We start from the raw sequence: 23579 nt of genomic DNA, 5'->3' as shown, positions 1-23579 counted from the left end.
TGACAGCAGCGCAATGCTTCTGTCAGAATGCACGTCAGTGCTGCAGCTAGTCGATCGGTTGGTCCACCTGGAAGGTTAAAAAAAAAAAAAGAAAAAACCAGGCCACAACGCAATAATTTTATTAACTTTATAATAACTTTTGAACAGAACATATAAACTTTAACTTTTTGAACTGAACGTTAACCTTTTTGCTTACTGGTGATTTTTTATTTATTTTTTACCTTTATAGGACAAACCTCTCCTTCCCCATGGGACAATGTGCAAAGCGCAAATCGCCCAAAGATGTGGCGAAGTACATTATGCACTTTATCCCAGGTGAAAGGAGAGGTTTGCAGCAGCTGTATGTGAATGGGCCCTAATAGCCCTGTGTGCCTGTCCTGGTGAGATGTGATCCCTCTGCTAGGTGTACCTGTGTGTGGTACTTCCGGAAACACTCCCCTAAGCATAGGGCAGGGTGGTCAGGGCAGTCAGGACAGAAATAGCGGGTGTCACGCCTTATTCCACTCCTGCTACAGACACTACATCTTTTTCGGGGTGACGGTTGGGTTGAGGTACTAGCAACGACATTGGGGAAATGTCGTTCGTGTAGACGGCTAACTACACTGGTGGATTGGGCCACGGAACCTCCTGGGTACAGGAGGTTCTCGATGATCTCTTCTTGAAATTTGAGGAAGGATCGTGTTCTACCAGCCTTACTGTAGAGAACAAAACTATTATACAGAGCCAATTGAATTAAATATACAGACACCTTCTTATACCAGCGTCTGGTGCGGCGGGACACTAAATATGGAGACAACATCTGGTCATTGAAGTCCACTCCTCCCATGTGAAGGTTATAGTCGTGAACTGAGAGGGGCTTTTCAATGACACGGGTTGCTCGCGCAATTTGGATTGTCGTGTCTGCGTGAATGGAGGAGAGCATGTAAACGTCACGCTTGTCTCTCCATTTCACCGCGAGTAGTTCTTGGTTACACAAGGCAGCCCTCTCCCCCATGCAAGACAGGTGGTAACGAGCCGTTGGGGGAAGCCCGCGCGACTAGTTCGCGCGGTGCCACAGCAGCCAATCTGTTCTAGAAACAAATGCCTGAAGAGGGCCACACTTGTGTAGAAATTGTCCACATAAAGATGGTACCCCTTGCCGAATAAGGGTGACACCAAGTCCCAGACTGTCTTCCCACTGCTCCCCAGGTAGTCAGGGCAATCTTTTCCCTCAGACACAAAATTTGTGGGTATAGCCTGTGGCCCTTTCACAGAGCTTATACAATTTGACCCCATACCGGGCGCGCTTGCTTGGGATGTATTGTTTGAAGCCAAGGCGCCCGGTAAAATGTATTAGGGACTCGTCTACGCAGATGTTTTGCTCTGGGGTATACACATCTGCAAATTTCTGGTTGAAGTGGTCTATGAGGGGCCGAATTTTGTGGAGCCGGTCAAAAGCTGGGTGGCCTCTGGGACAGGAGGTGGTGTTGTCGCTAAAGTGCAGGAAACACAGGATGGTCTCAAATTGTGTCCTGGACATAGCAGCAGAGAACATGGGCATGTGATGAATTGGGTTTGTGGACCAATATGACCGCAATTCATGCTTTTTAGTTAGACCCATGTTGAGGAGAAGGCCCAGAAAAATTTTAATTTCGGAAACTTGGACTGGTTTCCACCAGAAAGGCTGGGCATAAAAGCTTCCCGGGTTGGCGGTTATAAATTGTGTGGCATACCGATTTGTTTCTGCCACAACTAAGTCCAAGAGCTCCGCAGTCAAGAACAACTCAAAAAATCCCAGGGCCGAACCGATCTGAGCTGTCTCAACCCGAACTCCAGACTGGGCGGTGAAAGGGGGAACTACAGGTGCGGCTGAAGTTAGGGACTGCCAATCAGGGTTTGCCAGCACCTCAGGGATTCTAGGGGGTCTACGGGCCCGTCTTTGCGGTGGCTGCGACGGGGTAACTAATGCACGTGCCACCGTACCAGCTTCAACTGCCCTTCTGGTGCTCGCCACTTCACCATGTTGTACGGCAGTGCTGGTACTAGATTTTTTTTACTGTGACTGTAAACATCATACATAAATATAGACCAGAGTTTTTCAAGGTTCCTAAGGCAAGTTCTCTCTGCTTAAATAAATTATACCAAACTACCCTCCAGGGCTATGATCATGTGCTGTGCTGCCTACTAACTGCACAATATGAGAACAGTACAAACAGCCGTTAGATATATGACGTGTACAGTACCCTCTGGGTATATAGGATACACAAGATTAGAGACTAGAATTTAGACTACAAAGCACAGCCTTTGCCCAGTGAAGTGATACTTAGGAAGTGTCACGTCACCAGTACAGCACTGAGTCGGGATTGGTATTGTATAAAGAAATAATCTAAAAGGGGCATAGTGCTTAATTTTAGGTTGTACTTGTGTCTGGCTTTGTTTTTAGCAGGACAACATGAATTTTCTTTTGATACCATATTCAGTTACATACACTACTTGCAAAAAGTTAGAGATATTTGGTTTTCTGGTGAAATTTATGGAAGAAGTAAAAAGTTCACCCTACAGTGATATTATATCATAAAAGTAGGGCATTTGAGTAGAAACAATGGTGATTTCCTCATCTCAAACAATTTATTAAAACAAAAGCCAACCTGGCGGCCATCGCTGGCAGCCATCATTTTTGTTCAGCGTGAATCGCCTTTCATCAGTGAACAGCACTGGTCCCTCGTCCAGCGTAGATGCTCCCTGACGGTCATGACGCCTGTGGTCAGGTACCCTTGCAGGTCGTCTATTGTGAAAACCACACTGATGTTAATGGTTTCTTGGGTATACCAAAAAAACTGAAAATGTCAATGCCTCAACAACTTGTCATGTGACGTGGAGCATTAATTACAGCTTGACAACGATGTACCTGTATCATGCTGTTCACAAAATTACTTATTGTCTGCTGAGGCATGGCATCCCACTTTTTTTGAAGGGTGGCCCTCAGGTCATTGAGGTTCTGGGGTACAGAGTTACGAGCCTCTACAAGGCGACTCTGCTGATCCCAGGTTTTCAATAGGATTCAGGTCTGGAGAAAGTGCAGGCCACTTCATTTGTGGTACTCCAGTCTCCAGCAGCTGTTCCCTAATGATGTGACCTTGATGAGCTGGCGCATTGTCGTCCATGACGATGAAATTAGGCCTGTGTTGTTCATGCAGAGGCACAATGACTAGATTAATGATGTTATTCATGTAGTATGAGATGGTCACAGTACTATTCACAAAGTGTAGGGCAGTTCTGCATTGACTAGACACACCTGCCCACACTGTAACACCACCACCACCAAAAGCTTGTCTGGTGACAACAGTGGCTGATGCATAGTGCTCTCCTTGACGTCTACAACATCGCTGGCGGCCATCATTTTTGCTCAGCGTGAATCGACTTTCATCATTGAACAGCACTGGTCCCTCGTCCAGCGTAGATGCTCCCTGACGGTCATGACGCCTGTGGTCAGGTACCCTTGCAGGTCGTCTATTGTGCAAACCACACTGTAAATGGTTTCAAATGGTCTGATCTGAAACTTGGGAACCTCTGACCTCCCTTAAATGTGCCTGGAGTTGTGTAGCATTCATCATCCGGTTCCGTAGGGAATTGTTCACAATGAAGAGGTCATCAGTGTGGGATGTGGCCAAAGGACGTCCGCTTCTACACTTTTCTCTGAGCCTTCCAGTTTCTCTGCATCTCTGTTGCAACCTGCTGATGACACTCTAAGCTCAGTGGCCACTTCCATCTGAGAATATCCTTCTTGAAGCGGCGAAGTACTGTTCTGTTCATCAATTGTTAGTTATCATCTTGGTGTCATGATGTCAAAATGTGACCAGCATTATGAGGAGGACTGTTTAAATACCAATTCTAATTGAACCAGGAAATGTATTGGGTGATTCATGGATCAAACACCTGTTGTGAATTTTGCCGTTAAGCTCCTTGTTAAAGAACAGCAAGTTGTGCACAAAGTACTGAAACACTGAACAATTGGACATGTGCATTTAAAAGTTTAGAGAAGGTCACATTAAGTTCACCTGCAAAGGTTAGAGTGCATTTTAGGTTCATCCTGAAATTTCACCCACAAGCCAAAATCCCTAACTTTATGTATATGTAATTAATTTATGATCATTTTCATTTTGACAGCCCCATTCACTAGTCACCTTATAGCAAGTTGTTACCGATATTTATATAATTTTGTGTTTTGTAACAATTCCGAAATAAAACACATTAACCCCTTCAGGGCCCTGCCACTTTTCACCTTAAGGACCAAGCAATTTTTTGCAAATCTGACATGTGTCACTTTATGTGGTGATAACTTTAAAACGCTTTTACTTATCCAAGCCTATCTGAGATTGTTTTCTCGTCACATATTGTACTTCAGGACAGTGGTAAATTTTAGTCAAAATATTTCATTTTTATTTATAAAAATATACCAAATTTACCAAAATTTCAATTTCTCTGCTTTTAAAACAGATAATGATACCTCCTAAAATAGTTATTACTTTACATTTCCCATATGTCTACTTTATGTTTAGATCATTTTGTAAATTAAATTTTCTTTTTTTTGGGAATGTTAGAAGTTTAGAAGCAAACCTAAAAATTGAAAGGAAATTTCTGAAACCCAATTTTTAAGTACCAGCTCAGGTCTGAAGTCACTTTGTGGGGCTTACATAATAGAAATCACCCAGAAGTGGCCCAATTTTAGAAACTACACTCCTCAAGGTATTGTCACGGCTGAGGATGAGGGAAACCCTCAGCCGTGTGATGCCAGATGATGTTGTGGCTACTCGGCCATGAGAACAGGATAGGGAGCAGGTCACCTCCTCAAGCATCCCTAACCTGACCCTAACTCCTAACCTGCATGGGCCGACCTTAAAGGTAGGAGGACCCATGCGCAGGAACCTCGGAGCCCTGACTTACCCTCCGCAGATCCCTGAGCTAGGAGCTGGGTAAGACGACCTACTCCTCCTAGGCACGGAGGAGCAGGAGTCTCAATGGCCAAGCTGTTGGGAAAAGGGGAACTCATACAGCCTTACGGGTATGGCAGGCGAACACGTAGTTCCACCAACCTGCCACAGCCTTGCTGACTGGATCCCTGTGCAAACAGGAATCCAGAACCGTAAGCTGCACGAAAACACATGTCCCAACAGAACATAACATACAACATCAACACACAGCAAGACTTAAACATAAGGACAATATATTTCTCTATGACCACAGGGGTGGCTCTCACTGGCAGATAGAAACACAAGAGGCTGCTCCAGCAAGCATGGCTGAAACAACCCACAGACCTGAGCAAACAGTGAGGCTTTATAGGCCAAGAAGCCACACCCCACAGTCGAAAACACCCAGTGACATCACACACACACTGGGAAGGGAGTTAACCCTTCCAGCACCACAGAAGGTAAACACACATAATGGGGAAGTGACCAAACAAAGATCACACTGTGGCTGTTGCCGCAGGCAACGACATGGGTGGCAGCCGTCCTGGGATACAGCCCGAAGGCCGGGACACTGCCACCACATGTACAACATACCAAACGTTGCCACGGGCAGCCACAGTGAGGGGAAAGTGTCAAAGTGCACACCAGACAACACAAAGTGCACACCAGACACACAAACGTGCATACACACACGCACACAACTCCCAGGGAACCGCACACATCACTGTTGTCCGCGGCAACCGCACTTGAGGCAAACAACAACATGCCTCAAGCTGCGGTTGAAACAACTACCCAAGCCGCGGGCAACTGTATGCGGCTCCAAAGGAGTCACGGCCATAACCGTGGCCGTGACACTCCCACCCCTCAAAGCCCCCCCACCAAAAAAAAAGGAAACTGGTGAGAGACTCGCACAAGGGGATAGGAGAAGGGGACGTCCACTCTCAGACATGGTTCCCAGAAAGTCGCTGTCAGCCGCATCCTCTCCCAGCTCACACTAGCCAGTCCGACGAGGCCTGCAGCCCGCACCAGCGACACAGGGGGGAGAACCACTGAGAGATGGACGAGGGGACTCTCCACTCACATCCCCACTCCAGTCGCTGCCAGCAGACACTCCTAACCAGCACGCAGCCAGACCACTTACGGAGTGCTGCCAGCAAACGACCAGAGATGGGAACATGGAGAGGGACGAGGGATCACCAACACGGACACGGAAGATACGGTGGCGGGTAATAAGCCACCAACCGTGCCGTTAACGGTGATCCCCCCGGGACGCTCTCCCTCCGGAGAACGCGCATGCAGGCCACAAAGGGATGGCACTGCATGCTGCACCCTCTTCCGAAGGTGTGCAAAACCGCACACCAAACAAACACCACGTGCAATAAAATCAGGGGGACGCCAAACGAACACGGTGAGGAAATGGCGGGACAACACAAAGTGCACACCAGACACACAAACGTGCATACACACACGCACACAACTCCCAGGGAACCGCACACATCACTGTTGTCCGCGGCAACCGCACTTGAGGCAAACAACAAAATGCCTCAAGCTGCGGTTGAAACAACTACCCAAACCGCGGGCAACTGTATGCGGCTCCCAAGGAGTCACGGCCATAACCGTGGCCGTGACAGGTATTCAAAAATAATTTTACAAACTTTGTTTAGGTGTTCTACAAGAATTAAAGGAAAATGTAGATGAAGTTTCTGAATTTAATTTTTTGCGCAGATTTTACATTTTAAACAATTTTTTTCCAGTAACAAAGCAATGGTTAACAGCCAAACAAAACTCAATATTTATTACCCTGAGGCCTCATGCACACGACCGTATTTTGTTTCCGTGTCCGATCCGTTTTTTTGAGGATAGGATGCGGACCCATTCATTTCAATGGGGCCGCAAAAAACACGGACAGCACACCATGTGCTGTCCGCATCAGTTCCGTTCCGTTGCTCCGCAAAAAAAATAGTGCATGTCCTATTTTTTTCTAGTTTGCGGACAAGGATAGGCATTATTACAATGGATCCGCAAAAAAAAGTGGATCTGTTTTTTTGCGGATCCGCAATTGGCGGACCGCAAAACACATACGGTCGTGTGCATGTAGCCTGATTCTGTAGTTTACAGAAACACCTCATATGTGTTCGTAAACTGCTGTAAGGGCACACGGCAGGGCGCAGAAGAAAAGGAACACCATACGGTTTTTGGAAGGCAGATTTCACTGGGATAATTTTAAGTTGCCATGTCACATTTGAAGACCCCCCGATGCACCCCTAGAGTAGAAACTCCAAAAATGTTACCCCATTTTGTAAACTACGGGATAAGGTGGCAGTTCTGTTGGTACTATTTTAGAGTACATATGATTTTTGGTTGCTCTATATTACACTTTTTGTGAGGCAAGGTAACAAAAAATTGTTTGGGCACTGTTTTATTTTTTGTTTTTTACAATGTTTATCATGTGCTATTTTTAGATCATGTGCTATTTTTATAGAGAAGATTGTTACGGACGCGAATACCAAATATGACAAATTTTTGGGGTTGTTTGTTTCAGTTTTACATAATAAAGCATTTTTTTTTTTAAATACATTTTTTGGGTGTCTCCATATTCTGAAAGCCATATTTTTTTATGGTTTGGGCGACTGTCTTGTGTAGGGGTTCATTTCTTTTGGTATGAGATGACGGTTTGATTGGTACTATTTTAGGGTGCACAGATTATTTTTTTTTACGGTGTTCACCTGAGGTGTTAGGTCATGTGATATTTTTATAGAGCAGGTTGTTACGGACGCAGCAATACCTAATATGTATACTTTTTTATTTATTTATTAAATTTTACAAATTAAATGCATTTCTGAAACAAAAAAAAATATCATGTTTTAGTGTCTCCATATTCTGGGAGCCATAGTCTTTTACATTTTTTTGTCTTAGGTAGGATTTCATTTTTTGTGGCATTAGATGACGGTTTGATTAGTTAGATTTTGGGGTGCGTATTGCTTTTTAATCTCTTGGTTTTACAATTTTTGTGATGCTTTTTTTACACCATTTTTTTTTGGACAGTGTTCGCCTGAGGGGTTAGTTCATGTGATGTTTTTAAACTGCAGGTTGTTACGGACGTGGCGATGCCTAATATATATACTTTATTTATTTTCAAGTTTTACCCAATGAAAGCATTTTTTTTGGGATGATTGTCTTAGGTAGGTTCTCATTTTTTGCAGGATGAGATGATGGTTTAATGGGTACTATTTTGGGGTGCGTATTACTTTCTTGATCGCTTGGTATTACACTTTTTGTGATTTAAGGTGACAAAAAATGTTTGGTTTTTTTTTACACCGTTTTTACTTTAATTTTTTGACGGTGTTCACCTGAGGGGTTAGGTCATGTGGTTGTTACGGACACAGTGATACCTAATGAGTATATTTTTTTTATTCACTTTTAACACAATAAAAGCATTTTTTAAACAAAAAAATCTTGTTTTAGTGTCTCCATATTCTGAGAGCCATATTTATTTTTATTTTTTGCCCGATTGTTTTATGTAGGGGCTAATTTTTTGCGAAATGAGGTGATAGTTTTATTGGTACTATTTTAAGGGGCATACACCTTTTTGATCGCTTGGCGTTTCACTGTTTGTGATGTAAGATGACAAAATTATTATTTTAGCACAGTTTTTATTGAATTTTTCCCACGGCGTTCAGGTGAGGGGTTGGATCATGTGATATTTTTGCAGAGCCGGTCATTATGGAAGCAGCAATACCAAATATGTCTGGTTTTAAAAAAAATTTTTCTTGCCTTCTCTGCCATCGGGTCCCCACCATTATAGCACGGGACCTAATGGGGAAGCAAAGGGCACCCGTACCCTCCGTGAACCCTTTGCATGCCGCGGTCAGCAAGGGGTTAATACGCCAGCATCAGTGTTTTCACCAATGCCGGCGTATGCAGCAGGGGCCCGGCTGTCAGTGACTGCCGGGTCCGTGCCTCTGATTGGGCGGGTGCAGCTGCTGCATCCGCCTAATCAGCCTGCCGTACATGTACGGCGCTGGTCCTTAAGTCAAGTCCACCAGCTTCGTACATGTACAGCGCGGGTACTCTACGGGTTAAAAGAAAAAAACATTAAGGGAGAAATAATTTATAAGTAGGGATGAGCGAACTGGATAGTTAGGGTTCGTACCGAATTTTGGGGTGTCCGTGACACGGACCCGAACCCGGACATTTTCGTAAAAGTCCGGGTTCGGGGTTCGTCATCTTTCTTGGCGCTTTTGTGATGCTTTCTTGGCGCTTTTTGAAAGGCTGCAAAGCAGCCAATCAACAAGCGTCATACTACTTGCCCCAAGAGGCCGTCACAGCCATGCCTACTATTGGCATGGCTGTGATTGGCCAGAGCACCATGTGACCCAGCCTCTATTTAAGCTGGAGTCACATAGCGCCGCCCGTCACTCTGCTCTGATCAGCATAGGGATAGGTTGCGGCTGCGACAGTAGGGCGAGATTAGGCAGATTAACTCCTCCAAAGGACTTGATTAATTGATCGATCTGCAGCTGTGGATCATTGAGCTGCTGATACTCAATTGCTCACTGTTTTTAGGCTGCCCAGACCGTTTGTCAGTCACTTTTTTCTGGGGTGATCGGCGGCCATTTTGTGTCTTGTGGTGCGCCAGCACAAGCTGCGACCAAGTGCATTTAACCCTCAATGGTGTGGTTGTTTTTTGGCTAAAGCCTACATCAGGGTGAAGCTGTCACACCAAGTGCATTTAACCAGCAATAGTCTGTTCATTTTTTGGCCATATACTACATCAGGGGCAAGCTGCGCCTGTCACCAAGTGCATTTAACCCTCAATGGTGTGGTTGTTTTTTGGCTAAAGCCTACATCAGGGTGAAGCTGTCACACCAAGTGCATTTAACCAGCAATAGTCTGTTCATTTTTTGGCCATATCCAAAATCAGGGGCAAGCTGCGCCTGTCACCAAGTGCATTTAACCCTCAATGGTGTGGTTGTTTTTTGGCTAAAGCCTACATCAGGGTGAAGCTGTCACACCAAGTGCATTTAACCAGCAATAGTCTGTTTATTTTTTGGCCATATACTACATCAGGGGCAAGCTGCGCCTGTCACCAAGTGCATTTAACCCTCAATGGTGTGGTTGTTTTTTGGCTAAAGCCTACATCAGGGTGAAGCTGTCACACCAAGTGCATTTAACCAGCAATAGTCTGTTCATTTTTTGGCCATATACTACATCAGGGGCAAGCTGCGCCCGTCACCAAGTGCATTTAACCCTCAGTAGTGTGGTTAGTCAAGCTGTCACACCAAGTGCATTTAACCAGCAATAGTCTGTTCATTTTTTGGCCATATACTACATCAGGGGCAAGCTGCGCCCGTCACCAAGTGCATTTAACCCTCAGTAGTGTGGTTGGTCAAGCTGTCACACCAAGTGCATTTAACCAGCAATAGTCTGTTCATTTTTTGGCCATATACTACATCAGGGGCAAGCTGCGCCTGTCACCAAGTGCATTTAACCCTCAGTAGTGTGGTTGGTCAAGCTGTCACACCAAGTGCATTTAACCAGCAATAGTGTGGTTATTTTTTGGCCATATCCCAGTCTAATTCTGTCAGTAAATCCATACCGGTCACCCAGCGCCTAATTACTAGGCCTCAAATTTATATCCCGCTAAATCTGTGGTTACCGCTGTACTGTTGTGGCTGGGCAAGTTATTTAGTGTCCGTCAAAGCACATTTTTTGTTCTGGGTTGAAATACAATTCCCAATTTAGCAATTTCATAATTTAGTGGTTTCTGCTATATCAGAGCTATTTGAAATCTATCCCTAAAAGGGTATATAATATTCAAGGTGCACATAGGGTCATTCAGAAAAACTTCACACACACGCTACTGTGCATTTCCAAGTCTAATTCTGTCAGTAAATCCATACCGGTCACCCAGCGCCTAAATACTAGGCCTCAAATTTATATCCCGCTAAATCTGTCGTTACCGCTGTACTGTTGTGGCTGGGCAAGTTATTTAGTGTCCGTCAAAGCACATTTTTTGTTCTGGGTGGAAATACAATTCCCAATTTAGCAATTTCATAATTTAGTGGTTTCTGCTATATCAGAGCTATTTGAAATCTATCCCTAAAAGGGTATATAATATTCAAGGTGCACATAGGGTCATTCAGAATAACTTCACACACACGCTACTGTGCATTTCCAAGTCTAATTCTGTCAGTAAATCCATACCGGTCACCCAGCGCCTAAATACTAGGCCTCAAATTTATATCCCGCTAAATCTGTCGTTACCGCTGTACTGTTCTGGCTGGGCAAGTTATTTAGTGTCCGTCAAAGCACATTTTTTGTTCTGGGTTGAAATACAATTCCCAATTTCGCAATTTCATAATTTAGTGGTTTCTGCTATATCAGAGCTATTTGAAATCTATCCCTAAAAGGGTATATAATATTCAAGGTGCACATAGGGTCATTCAGAAAAACTTCACACACACGCTACTGTGCATTTCCAAGTCTAATTCTGTCAGTAAATCCATACCGGTCACCCAGCGCCTAAATACTAGGCCTCAAATTTATATCCCGCTAAATCTGTCGTTACCGCTGTACTGTTGTGGCTGGGCAAGTTATTTAGTGTCCGTCAAAGCACATTTTTTGTTCTGGGTGGAAATACAATTCCCAATTTAGCAATTTCATAATTTAGTGGTTTCTGCTATATCAGAGCTATTTGAAATCTATCCCTAAAAGGGTATATAATATTCAAGGTGCACATAGGGTCATTCAGAATAACTTCACACACACGCTACTGTGCATTTCCAAGTCTAATTCTGTCAGTAAATCCATACCGGTCACCCAGCGCCTAAATACTAGGCCTCAAATTTATATCCCGCTAAATCTGTCGTTACCGCTGTACTGTTCTGGCTGGGCAAGTTATTTAGTGTCCGTCAAAGCACATTTTTTGTTCTGGGTTGAAATACAATTCCCAATTTAGCAATTTCCTAATTTAGTGGTTTCTGCTGTATCAGAGCTATTTGAAATCTATCCCTAAAAGGGTATATAATATTCAAGGTGCACATAGGGTCATTCAGAATAACTTCACACACACGCTACTGTGCATTTCCAAGTCTAATTCTGTCAGTAAATCCATACCGGTCACCCAGCGCCTAAATACTAAGCCTCAAATTTATATTCAGCTGAATTTGAATACAATACATTGGGCCAAATAATATTTTTGTTGTTGTGGTGAACGATAACAATGAGGAAAACATCTAGTAAGGGACGCGGACGTGGACATGGTCGTGGTGGTGTTAGTGGACCCTCTGGTGCTGGGAGAGGACGTGGCCGTTCTGCCACATCCACACGTCCTAGTGTACCAACTACCTAAGGTCCCAGTAGCAGCCAGAATTTACAGCCATATATGGTGGGGCCCAATGCCGTTCTAAGGATGGTAAGGCCTGAGCAGGTACAGGCATTAGTCAATTGGGTGGCCGACAGTGGATCCAGCACGTTCACATTATCTCCCACCCAGTCTTCTGCAGAAAGCGCACAGATGGCGCCTGAAAACCAACCCCATCAGTCTCTCACATCACCCCCATGCATACCAGGGAAACTGTCTCAGCCTCAAGTTATGCAGCAGTCTCTTATGCTGTTTGAAGACTCTGCTGGCAGGGTTTCCCAAGGGCATCCACCTAGCCCTTCCCCAGCGGTGAAAGACATAGAATGCACTGACGCACAACCACTTATGTTTCCTGATGATGAGGACATGGGAATACCACCTCAGCATGTCTCTGATGATGACGAAACACAGGTGCCAACTGCTGCGTCTTTCTGCAGTGTGCAGACTGAACAGGAGGTCAGGGATCAAGACTGGGTGGAAGACGATGCAGGGGACGATGAGGTCCTAGACCCCACATGGAATGAAGGTTGTGCCACTGACTTTCACAGTTCGGAGGAAGAGGCAGTGGTGAGACCGAGCCAACAGCGTAGCAAAAGAGGGAGCAGTGGGCAAAAGCAGAACACCCGCCGCCAAGAGACTCCGCCTGCTACTGACCGCCGCCATCTGGGACCGAGCACCCCAAAGGCAGCTTCAAGGAGTTCCCTGGCATGGCACTTCTTCAAACAATGTGCTGACGACAAGACCCGAGTGGTTTGCACGCTGTGCCATCAGAGCCTGAAGCGAGGCATTAACGTTCTGAACCTTAGCACAACCTGCATGACCAGGCACCTGCATGCAAAGCATGAACTGCAGTGGAGTAAACACCTTAAAACCAAGGAAGTCACTCAGGCTCCCCCTGCTACCTCTTCTGCTGCTGCCGCCTCGGCCTCTTCCGCTGCTGCCGCCTCGGCCTCTTCTGCTGCTGCCGCCTCGGCCTCTTCCTCCGCCTCTGGAGGAACGTTGGCACCTGCCGCCCAGCAAACAGGGGATGTACCACCAACACCACCACCACCTCCGTCACCAAGCATCTCAACCATGTCACACGGCAGCGTTCAGCTCTCCATCTCACAAACATTTGAGAGAAAGCGTAAATTCCCACCTAGCCACCCTCGATCAGTGGCCCTGAATGCCAGCATTTCTAAACTACTGGCCTATGAAATGCTGTCATTTAGGCTGGTGGACACAGACAGCTTCAAACAGCTCATGTCGCTTGCTGTCCCACAGTATGTTGTTCCCAGCCGGCACTACTTCTCCAAGAGAGCCGTGCCTTCCCTGCACAACCAAGTATCCGATAAAATCAAGTGTGCACTGCGCAACGCCATCTGTGGCAAGGTCCACCTAACCACAGATACGTGGACCAGTAAGCACGGCCAGGGACGCTATATCTCCCTAACTGCACACTGGGTAAATGTAGTGGCAGCTGGGCCCCAGGCGGAGAGCTGTTTGGCGCACGTCCTTCTGCCGCCAAGGATCACAGGGCAACATTCTTTGCCTCCTGTTGCCACCTCCTCCTACTCGACTTCCTCCTCCTCTTCTTCCACCTGCTCATCTAGTCAGCCACACACCTTCACCACCAACTTCAGCACAGCCCGGGGTAAACATCAGCAGGCCATTCTGAAACTCATATGTTTGGGGGACAGGCCCCACACCGCACAGGAGTTGTGGCAGGGTATAGAACAACAGACCGACGAGTGGTTGCTGCCGGTGAGCCTCAAGCCCGGCCTGGTGGTGTGTGATAATGGGCGAAATCTCGTCGCAGCTCTGGGACTAGCCAGTTTGACGCACATCCCTTGCTTGGCGCATGTGCTGAATTTGGTGGTGCAGAAGTTCATTCACAACTACCCCGACATGTCAGAGCTGCTGCATAAAGTGCGGGCCGTCTGTTCGCGCTTCCGGCGTTCACATCCTGCTGCTGCTCGCCTGTCTGCGCTACAGCGTAACTTCGGCCTTCCCGCTCACCGCCTCATATGCGACGTGCCCACCAGGTGGAACTCCACCTTGCACATGCTGGACAGACTGTGCGAGCAGCAGCAGGCCATAGTGGAGTTTCAGCTGCAGCACGCACGGGTCAGTCGCACTACAGAACAGCACCACTTCACCACCAATGACTGGGCCTCCATGCGAGACCTGTGTGCCCTGTTGCGCTGTTTCGAGTACTCCACCAACATGGCCAGTGGCGATGACGCCGTTATCAGCGTTACAATACCACTTCTATGTCTCCTTGAGAAAACACTTAGGGCGATGATGGAAGAGGAGGTGGCCCAGGAGGTGGCCCAGGAGGAGGAGGAGGAGGAGGAAGAGGGGTCATTTTTAGCACTTTCAGGCCAGTCTCTTCGAAGTGACTCAGAGGGAGGTTTTTGGCAACAGCAGAGGCCAGGTACAAATGTGGCCAGCCAGGGCCCACTACTGGAGGACGAGGAGGACGAGGATGAGGAGGAGGTGGAGGAGGATGAGGATGAAGCATGGTCACAGCGGGGTGGCACCCAACGCAGCTCGGGTCCATCACTGGTGCGTGGCTGGGGGGAAAGGCAGGACGATGGCGATACGCCTCCCACAGAGGACAGCTTGTCCTTACCCCTGGGCAGCCTGGCACACATGAGCGACTACATGCTGCAGTGCCTGCGCAACGACAGCAGAGTTGCCCACATTTTAACGTGTGCGGACTACTGGGTTGCCACCCTGCTGGATCCACGCTACAAAGACAATGTGCCCACCTTACTTCCTGCACTGGAGCGTGATAGGAAGATGCGCGAGTACAAGCGCACGTTGGTAGACGCGCTACTGAGAGAATTCCCAAATGTCACAGGGGAACAAGTGGAAGCCCAAGGCCAAGGCAGAGGAGGAGCAAGAGGTCGCCAAGGCAGCTGTGTCACGGCCAGCTCCTCTGAGGGCAGGGTTAGCATGGCAGAGATGTGGAAAAGTTTTGTCAACACGCCACAGCTAACTGCACCACCACCTGATACGCAACGTGTTAGCAGGAGGCAACATTTCACTAACATGGTGGAACAGTACGTGTGCACACCCCTCCACGTACTGACTGATGGTTCGGCCCCATTCAACTACTGGGTCTCTAAATTGTCCACGTGGCCAGAGCTAGCCTTTTATGCCTTGGAGGTGCTGGCCTGCCCGGCGGCCAGCGTTTTGTCTGAACGTGTATTCAGCACGGCAGGGGGTGTCATTACAGACAAACGCAGCCGCCTGTCTACAGCCAATGTGGACAAGCTGACGTTCATAAAAATGAACCAGGCATGGATCCCACAGGACCTGTCCGTCCCTTGTCTAGATTAGACATTAACTACCTCCCCTTAACCATATATTATTGCACTCCAGGGCACTTCCTCATTCAATCCTATTTTTATTTTCATTTTACCATTATATTGCGAGGCTACCCAAATTTGAATGAACCTCTCCTCTGTCTGGGTGCCGGGGCCTAAATATATGCCAATGGACTGTTCCAATGTTGGGTGACGTGAAGCCTGATTCTCTGCTATGATATGAAGACTGATTCTCTGCTGACATGAAGCCAGATTGTCTGTTACGGGACCTCTCTCCTCTGCCTGGGTGCTTGGCCTAAATTTATGACAATGGACTGTTGCAGTGGTGGCTGATGTGAAGCCTGATTCTCTGCTATGACATGCAGACTGATTCTCTGCTGACATGAAGCCAGATTGTCTGTTACGGGACCTCTCTCCTCTGCCTGGGTGCCTTGCCTAAATTTATGAAAATGGACTGTTGCAGTGGTGGCTGACGTGAAGCCTGATTCTCTGCTATGACATGAAGACTGATTCTCTGCTGACATGAAGCCAGATTGTCTGTTACGGGGCCTCTCTCCTCTGCCTGGGTGCTGGGCCTAAATTTATGAAAATGGACTCTTACAGTGGTGGGTGACGTGAAGCCTGATTCTCTGCTATGACATGCAGACTGATTCTCTGCTGACATGAAGCCAGATTCTCTGTTAAGGGACCTCTCTTCTTTGCCTGGGTGCTGGGCCTAAATATATGCCAATGGACTGTTGCACTGGTGGCTGACGTGAAGCCTGATTGTCCGTTACGGGACCTCTCTCCTCTGCCTGGGTGCTGGGCCTAAATATCTGACAATGGACTGTTGCATTAGTGGCTGACGTGAAGCCTGATTCTCTGCTATGACATGCAGACTGATTCTCTGCTGACATGAAGCCAGATTGTCTGTTACGGGACCTCTCTCCTCTGCCTGGGTGCTGGGCCTAAATTTATGAAAATGGACTGTTGCAGTGGTGGCTGATGTGAAGCCTGATTCTCTGCTATGACATGCAGACTGATTCTCTGCTGACATGAAGCCAGATTGTCTGTTACGGGACCTCTCTCCTCTGCCTGGGTGCTTGGCCTAAATTTATGAAAATGGACTGTTACAGTGGTGGGTGACGTGAAGCCTGATTCTCTGCTATGACATGAAGACTGATTCTCTGCTGACATGAAGCCAGATTGTCTGTTACGGGACCTCTCTCCTCTGCCTGGGTGCTGGGCCTAAATTTATGACAATGGACTGTTGCAGTGGTGGCTGACGTGAAGCCTGATTCTCTGCTATGACATGCAGACTGATTCTCTGCTGACATGAAGACAGATTCTCTGTTACGGGACCTCTCTCCTCTGCCTGGGTGCCGGGGCCTAAATATCTGAGAATGGACTGTTCCAGTGGTGGGTGACGTGAAGCCAGATTCTCTGCTATGGGACCTCTCTCCAATTGATTTTGGTTAATTTTTATTTATTTAATTTTTATTTTAATTCATTTCCCTATCCACATTTGTTTGCAGGGGATTTACCTACATGTTGCTGCCTTTTGCAGCCCTCTAGCCCTTTCCTGGGCTGTTTTACAGCCTTTTTAGTACCGAAAAGTTCGGGTCCCCATTGACTTCAATGGGGTTCGGGTTCGGGACGAAGTTCGGATCGGGTTCGGATCCCGAACCCGAATATTTCCGGGAAGTTCGGCCGAACTTCTCGAGCCCGAACATCCAGGTGTTCGCTCAACTCTATTTATAAGCCTGGCGTGACAAAAGACAGTTTTTAGTATAAAGTCCGTTGGCAGAGAATGTATTACATTACGAGGCACATCCCTCTTTTTAAATTTGGTGTATCTCCAGGCAATCCATGTGCCAGACTCTCAAATCTATGCCAGCGATGGATATTTATATAAAGTATGGGTATATAAATCATGTCACAGGCCACTCCTGTGATGCATAGGGTAATCCTCTATGCTTTTCACCTAATATGATACAATCAACTTTGCAGCTAACAAGGGGTTAAACTGTGGACATCACTAAACTATGTACTCTACTGCAGAACACTGCAGTGGTACAAATGCCTGCTGGCTGTGCTGTACTACTGAAGAACAGAATAGCTTTATAAATCATCATTGATTTTTTCCTACATCTACACTGGCAAATTAGCATTGCAATCAAATGGAATCATGCAAATTGTAACAATAATTAGCCAGTGTAAACAACCATATATGAAATACTGTCATTGTGACCTATCAGTCGGTAAAAAAGACTGCAGGTTATTTATTAGGGTCCTCTTACAATAAATGAGCCACCATAAGCAAGGAATGTTGCTTATGATTCTCGGACAATGTAAAAGGGTCCTTACATGGAGGTCCCTATACTAGAACACTGACACAAGCTTTATGCTTCATTGTGTTATCTTGTTATTGAGTTCCATTTTCTGTTGACATTTGAAATCTTCCGAGGGATCATAATGGTGGATAGAGATGGCCTTGCGGTTCGCGGCGAACTTCGCTTGTTCGCGATTCGCCGAACATGCAAACATATGGCGATATTCGTGCCCGCCATATTCTTTTACATTGTGAAGAAATTTGACCCATGACACATCCATCAGGTGGTACAGGACAGCCAATTGAAAAGCTTCAGCACATGGACAAACCCCCTACATTCTATCTTTTGCCAGTGTAGGGAGAGGTTGCTGTGTGGAGCAGGGACACACTGTTAGGGACACCAAACGCTAGCTAATAGGGCCACAAAAGTCCTTTTAAGGACTGGTATAGGTGTACTATCGATAGGTGTGCAGTACAGAGGAGTGTAATACACTTATAATATACTTTCTAACATAGAAAGCATATTATAGTGGATTTGTATTGTGCAGCAGTGGTGAGCGGTTCTGCAGCGGCACTGCAGCTACACAGAGTGACAAACGCAATAAAAAAATATTATTATAACTGATATATACCAGTCGCCCCCAAAACAACTGATTGAAGTGGGGTGTTATATACTTTCTTTATACTGTATTTGGGTACTGTAGCATTTGTTTGCTGTTTTGCTGCAATCCCTCTGCTACACACGGTGACAAACGGTACTGGAAAAAATAATTATAACTGGTGTGATATACCAGTCGTCCCCAAAATGACTGATTGAAGAGGGGTGTTATATACCAATATACTTTCATATTAGTGTATTTGGGTACTGCAGCATTTGTTTTCTGTTTAGCTGCGTTCCCTCTGCTACACACAGTGGCAAATGGTACTTGAAAAAAATTATTATAACTGGTGTGATATATATTAATCGCCCCCCAAAAGAGCGGATAGAAGCGGGGTGTTATATACCAATATACTTTCTTTATAGTGTATTTGGGTACTGCAGCATTTGTTTGCTGTTTTGCTGCGTTCCCTCTGCTACACACAGTGACAAACGGTACTGTAAAAAATTATTATAACTGGTGTGATATACCAGTCGCCCCCCAAAACGACTGATTGAAGTGGGGTGTTATATACCTTCTTCCACAAATACTGTGCTTCTATAGAGACTTTTGTCACAGGGTCATTTGAAAAATTACAGGCAAAGGAAGGAGGCAGGCCCTTCCTCAGGGGTGGTAGGGGTCGGGCAGGAGCACCAGGCCAGAGCCTAAGTGGGAAGTTGCAGAAGGTGCGTGAGATTACGTCAAAGGACGCACCAGATTTGGTTGAATGGCTCACTCAGCCTTCCGCTTCTGCACCCTCCTCATCCTCTCTATCTGCATCCTCTTCACTCTCTGCTGTGTGCACCCCCAAAGACACCAACACCACCCCCACTATAAACCCTCCGCTCGAGTCACAGGAATTACTTTTCGATCCATTACAAAACATTTCCAATGCGCAACCATTCTTGGCATCGGATCAGGAAGAGGAGGTAGCAACGGCCGCCATTCAGCAGTCTGATGACAGCACCCAGATCAGCCAAAGGAGTTTAGTACCCGCTGTTGCTGCCTACTCCGAGATCTCTAATGTTAGTGGTGGGGAAGGTGACGTCGATGATGACGTGTCGATGGACGTCACGTGGGTGCCCACAAGAGAGGAAGAGGAGGGGAGTTCAGAGGGAGAGATGGAGCAGTAGAAAGGGAGGAGAAGCAGGCAGAACTTACATTGCACAGGAGGCAAAAAGCAGACTGCTAATGTATCTGGAACGAGCCATCCACCATGCACGGTCACATCTGACGCTCTCAGGACGCCAGCACATGGCTCCGAAGTGTGGGCTTTTTTTAACGTGTCCGCTGCTGACAATAGTGTTGCCATCTGCAGCCTTTGCTGTCAACGCATAAGTCGCGGTAAGCCAAACACTCACCTAGGGACGACTGCCTTAAGAAGGCACCTGGCCTCCCATCACCGAGCCCAGTGGGAGCAACGCCGTCAGAACCCACAAAACACACTCCAGGCGCTCACCGTTCAGCCTCTTCTCCTCTCTCCTCCCAATTGTCCTCCACTCCACCTCCCACCGTGCCATCCTCACGTTTATCTGGCAAAAGGCAGGCTTCCGTGGCCCAAATGTTCGAGCGGAAAAAGATCATGACGCTGGATAACCCTCTTGCCCAACGGTTGACCGCTGGCTTGTCGGAACTGCTACCCCGCCAACTACTGCCATATAAATTGGTGGACTCGGAGGCCTTTAGAAAATTTGTGGCCATTGGAACACCGCAATGGAAGGTCCCAGGAAGGAAATATTTCTCCCAGAAGGGCATCCCAGAGCTTTATGGCCACGTTCAGCGGCAAGTGAATGTATCTCTGGCACACAGTGTCGGTGCCAAGATACATCTGACCACAGACACGTGGTCTAGCAAACACAGGCGGGAAAGGTACATAACTTTTACTGCCACTGGGTGAAACTTCTGACGGCCGTCAAGCATGCAACCCGTGTAAATTTGGTGTTACAGCCACGGATTGCATGCAGGCCGACCTCTTCTTCTCCTCCTCCTACTCCATCCTCCCTCTCCTCTTCGGCTGTCTCCTCCTTTTATTGATGCTACTATCTCTTCCGCTGTGCCCTCCAAGATCCCCAGAACCTATTTGACGTGCCAGGTGAGGCGTTGCCATGCTGTGCTGCATCAGTTGTGCCTGGAAGCCAAGAGCCACACCGGTCCTGCACTCCTTTCAGCTTTGCGTTCACAGGCAGATCAGTGGCTAACCCCGCTCAATTTGACAATTGGTAAAGTGGTGTGCGACAACGGCGTCAATCTGCTGAGTGTGTTGAAACAGGGCATGGCACACGTCCTGAACTTAGTCGTGCAGCGATTTGTTGCCAAATACCCTGGGGTCCAGGACGTCTTGCGGTAGGCCAGGAAAATCTCTGGCCATTTCAGAAGATCTTATACGGCCATGGCTCGCCTTGCTGATATTCAGCGTCAACACAACCTGCCCGTCAGACGTCTGATTTGTGACTGCCCGAACAGATGGAACTCCACCTTGTATATGCTTGATAGGCTGCTCCAGCAGAAATGTGCAATTAATGAACTCTGCAGCAGGGCAGGTTCTGGGGAGCTTGTTTTTTTTTCACCACGCCAGTGGCTGCTCATGCGCTACGCATGCAGACTTCTGCGTCCATTTGATGAGATCATCAAACTGGTCAGTCACAGCCAGGGCGCCATCAGTGACTTCGTACCTTACGCCTTCTTTCTGGAGTGTGCATTGCGTTGTGTCATTGATAAAGCCATCGAGGAGCAGGAAGATGAGGAAGTTGCAATGCAGGATGAATTCCGTGGGGGGGCTACTCCATCTGAGACAAGTCAACCGGAGTCTGAAGAGGATGGTGCCGGGGCCGAGGAGGAGCAAGAAGAGCATGCTTTCAACCTTTCTGGGATCCCTGGGGTTGTCCGTGGATGGGGGGAGGAGAACGAGGACGACATTATCCTGGATGATGAGCAGGAGTCAGGCCACTACACCGCTTCCAGTTTAGTGCAAATGGGGGACTTCATGCTCCAGTGTAATAAGAGGGACCCCCGTATAAAAAGCATAAAGGGCAAGGAAAAGTACTGGATGGCAACGTACTTAGACCCCCAGTACAAACAAAAAATGGCGGAAATGTTACCACCATCACAGAGGTCTGTCAGAATGCAGCACTTCCAGGCCTTGCTGCGAGAAATGCTGCATTCTGCTTTTGCGGGCGCTGGTAGAGGAATTTCCACTCACAGAGAAACGGTTGCGGGTACCAATCCAACAGCGCCTGCAAGAAGAGGGCGGTTTGAAGATGGGTTGGTCACTTCTGATATGAGATCATTCTTGCAGCCAACCCATTGAAAGCTGTCCTCCGGATCCAGCCTCAGGGAACTCCTAGACTGACAGGTGTCCAACTACATCGGGTTAACGGCCGATGTGGATGCTCTGAAAAGCGATGAACCCCTGGACTACTGGGTGGGCAGGCTTGACCTGTGGCCAGAGCTGGCACAATTTGCCATGGAACTGTTGGCTTGCCCCAGGTCCAGTGTCCTGTCTAAAAGGACGTTCAGGACAACAGGGGGGATTGTGACCGATAAGCGCACTCGCCTAGCTCACGACAGTGTGGACTACCTCACATTTCTAAAAATGAATAAAGCATGGATCTCAGAGGAATTCAACACATGTGACGAGTAGACTATGTTTGATTGAAATTCCTCATGACAGCCCACAAATATCCGCCACCACCCAGAACAAATCATGGTCCCTGTCTTAGGTAAATACAGTGGCATAAAAGGCCTTTTATGTCCGTTGAATGCCTAATTTTCGGGGCCTGTACTGGCCGACACTTATTTATCCTGTGAATGGCTAATGTACCTCCAGCCACAGAATACAAAGTTCTTTGCTGTCAGGTGAACGCCTGTTGGCTAATTTTTGGGGCTTGTAGTGGCCGACACTTACTTATTTATCCTGTGAACGACTAATGTACCAACAGCCACATAATACAAAGTTCTTTGACTTTTTGCTTATTTTGTTACATTACAGCCTTCTGTTAAAGGTTTTGTTAATCTGAATTTTATGTGATGGATCAGAACACAATAGTCTAAGTCGGTGAAGTGAAATGAGAAAAATATATAAATAAAATTATTGTTTAGAAATAGAAAACCGAAAATTGGCATGTGTGTATGTATTCAACCCCTTTGTTCGGAAGCCCATAAAAAACTCTGGTGCTACCTATACCTATTACTTTCAGAAGTCACATAATTAGTGAAATGATGTCCACCGGTGTGTACTCTAAGTGTCACATGATCTGTCATTACATATACACACCTTTTTTGAAAGGCCCCAGAGGCTGCAACACGTAAGCAAGAGGCATCACTAACCAAACACTGCCATAAAGACCAAGGAATGTAGTTGAGAAGTCAGGGTTAGGTTATAAAAAAATAGTCAAATCTTTGATGATCCCCAGGAGCACCATCAAATCTATCACAACCAAATGGAAAGAACATGGCACAACAGCAAACCTGCCAAGAGACGGCCGCCCACCAAAACTCACAGACCGGGCAAGGAGGGCATTAATCAGGGAGGCAGCACAGAGACCTAAGGTAACCCTGGAGGAGCTGCAGAGTTCCACAGCAGAGACTGGAGTATCTGTACATAGAATGACAATAAGGCTTTATGGCAGATTGGCCAGAAGAAAGCCATTATTTTCAGCAAAAAAAAACTAAAAGGCACGTTGTGAGTTTGCGAAAAGGCATGTGGGAGACTCCCAAAATGTATGGAGGAAGGTGCTCTGGTCTAATGAGACTAAAATTGAACTTTTTGGCCATCAAATAAAACACTATGTCTGGCACAAAGCCAGCACATCACATCACCCAAAGAACACCATCCCCACAGTGAAACATGGTGGCAGCATGCATGGGGATGTTTTCCAGCAGCCGGGACTGGGAAACTGGTCAGAGTTGAGGGAAAGATGGATGGTGCTAAATACAGGGATATATTTGAGCAAAACCTGTCCCACTCTGTGCGTGATTTTAGGCTAGGACGGAGGTTCACCTTCC

The sequence above is a fragment of the Bufo gargarizans genome, chromosome 1 (genome assembly GCF_014858855.1).
Source record: "Bufo gargarizans isolate SCDJY-AF-19 chromosome 1, ASM1485885v1, whole genome shotgun sequence".
NCBI lineage: Eukaryota > Metazoa > Chordata > Amphibia > Anura > Bufonidae > Bufo > Bufo gargarizans.
The sequence above is the reverse complement of the archived record's forward strand: the minus strand, read 5'-3'. Positions refer to the sequence as shown.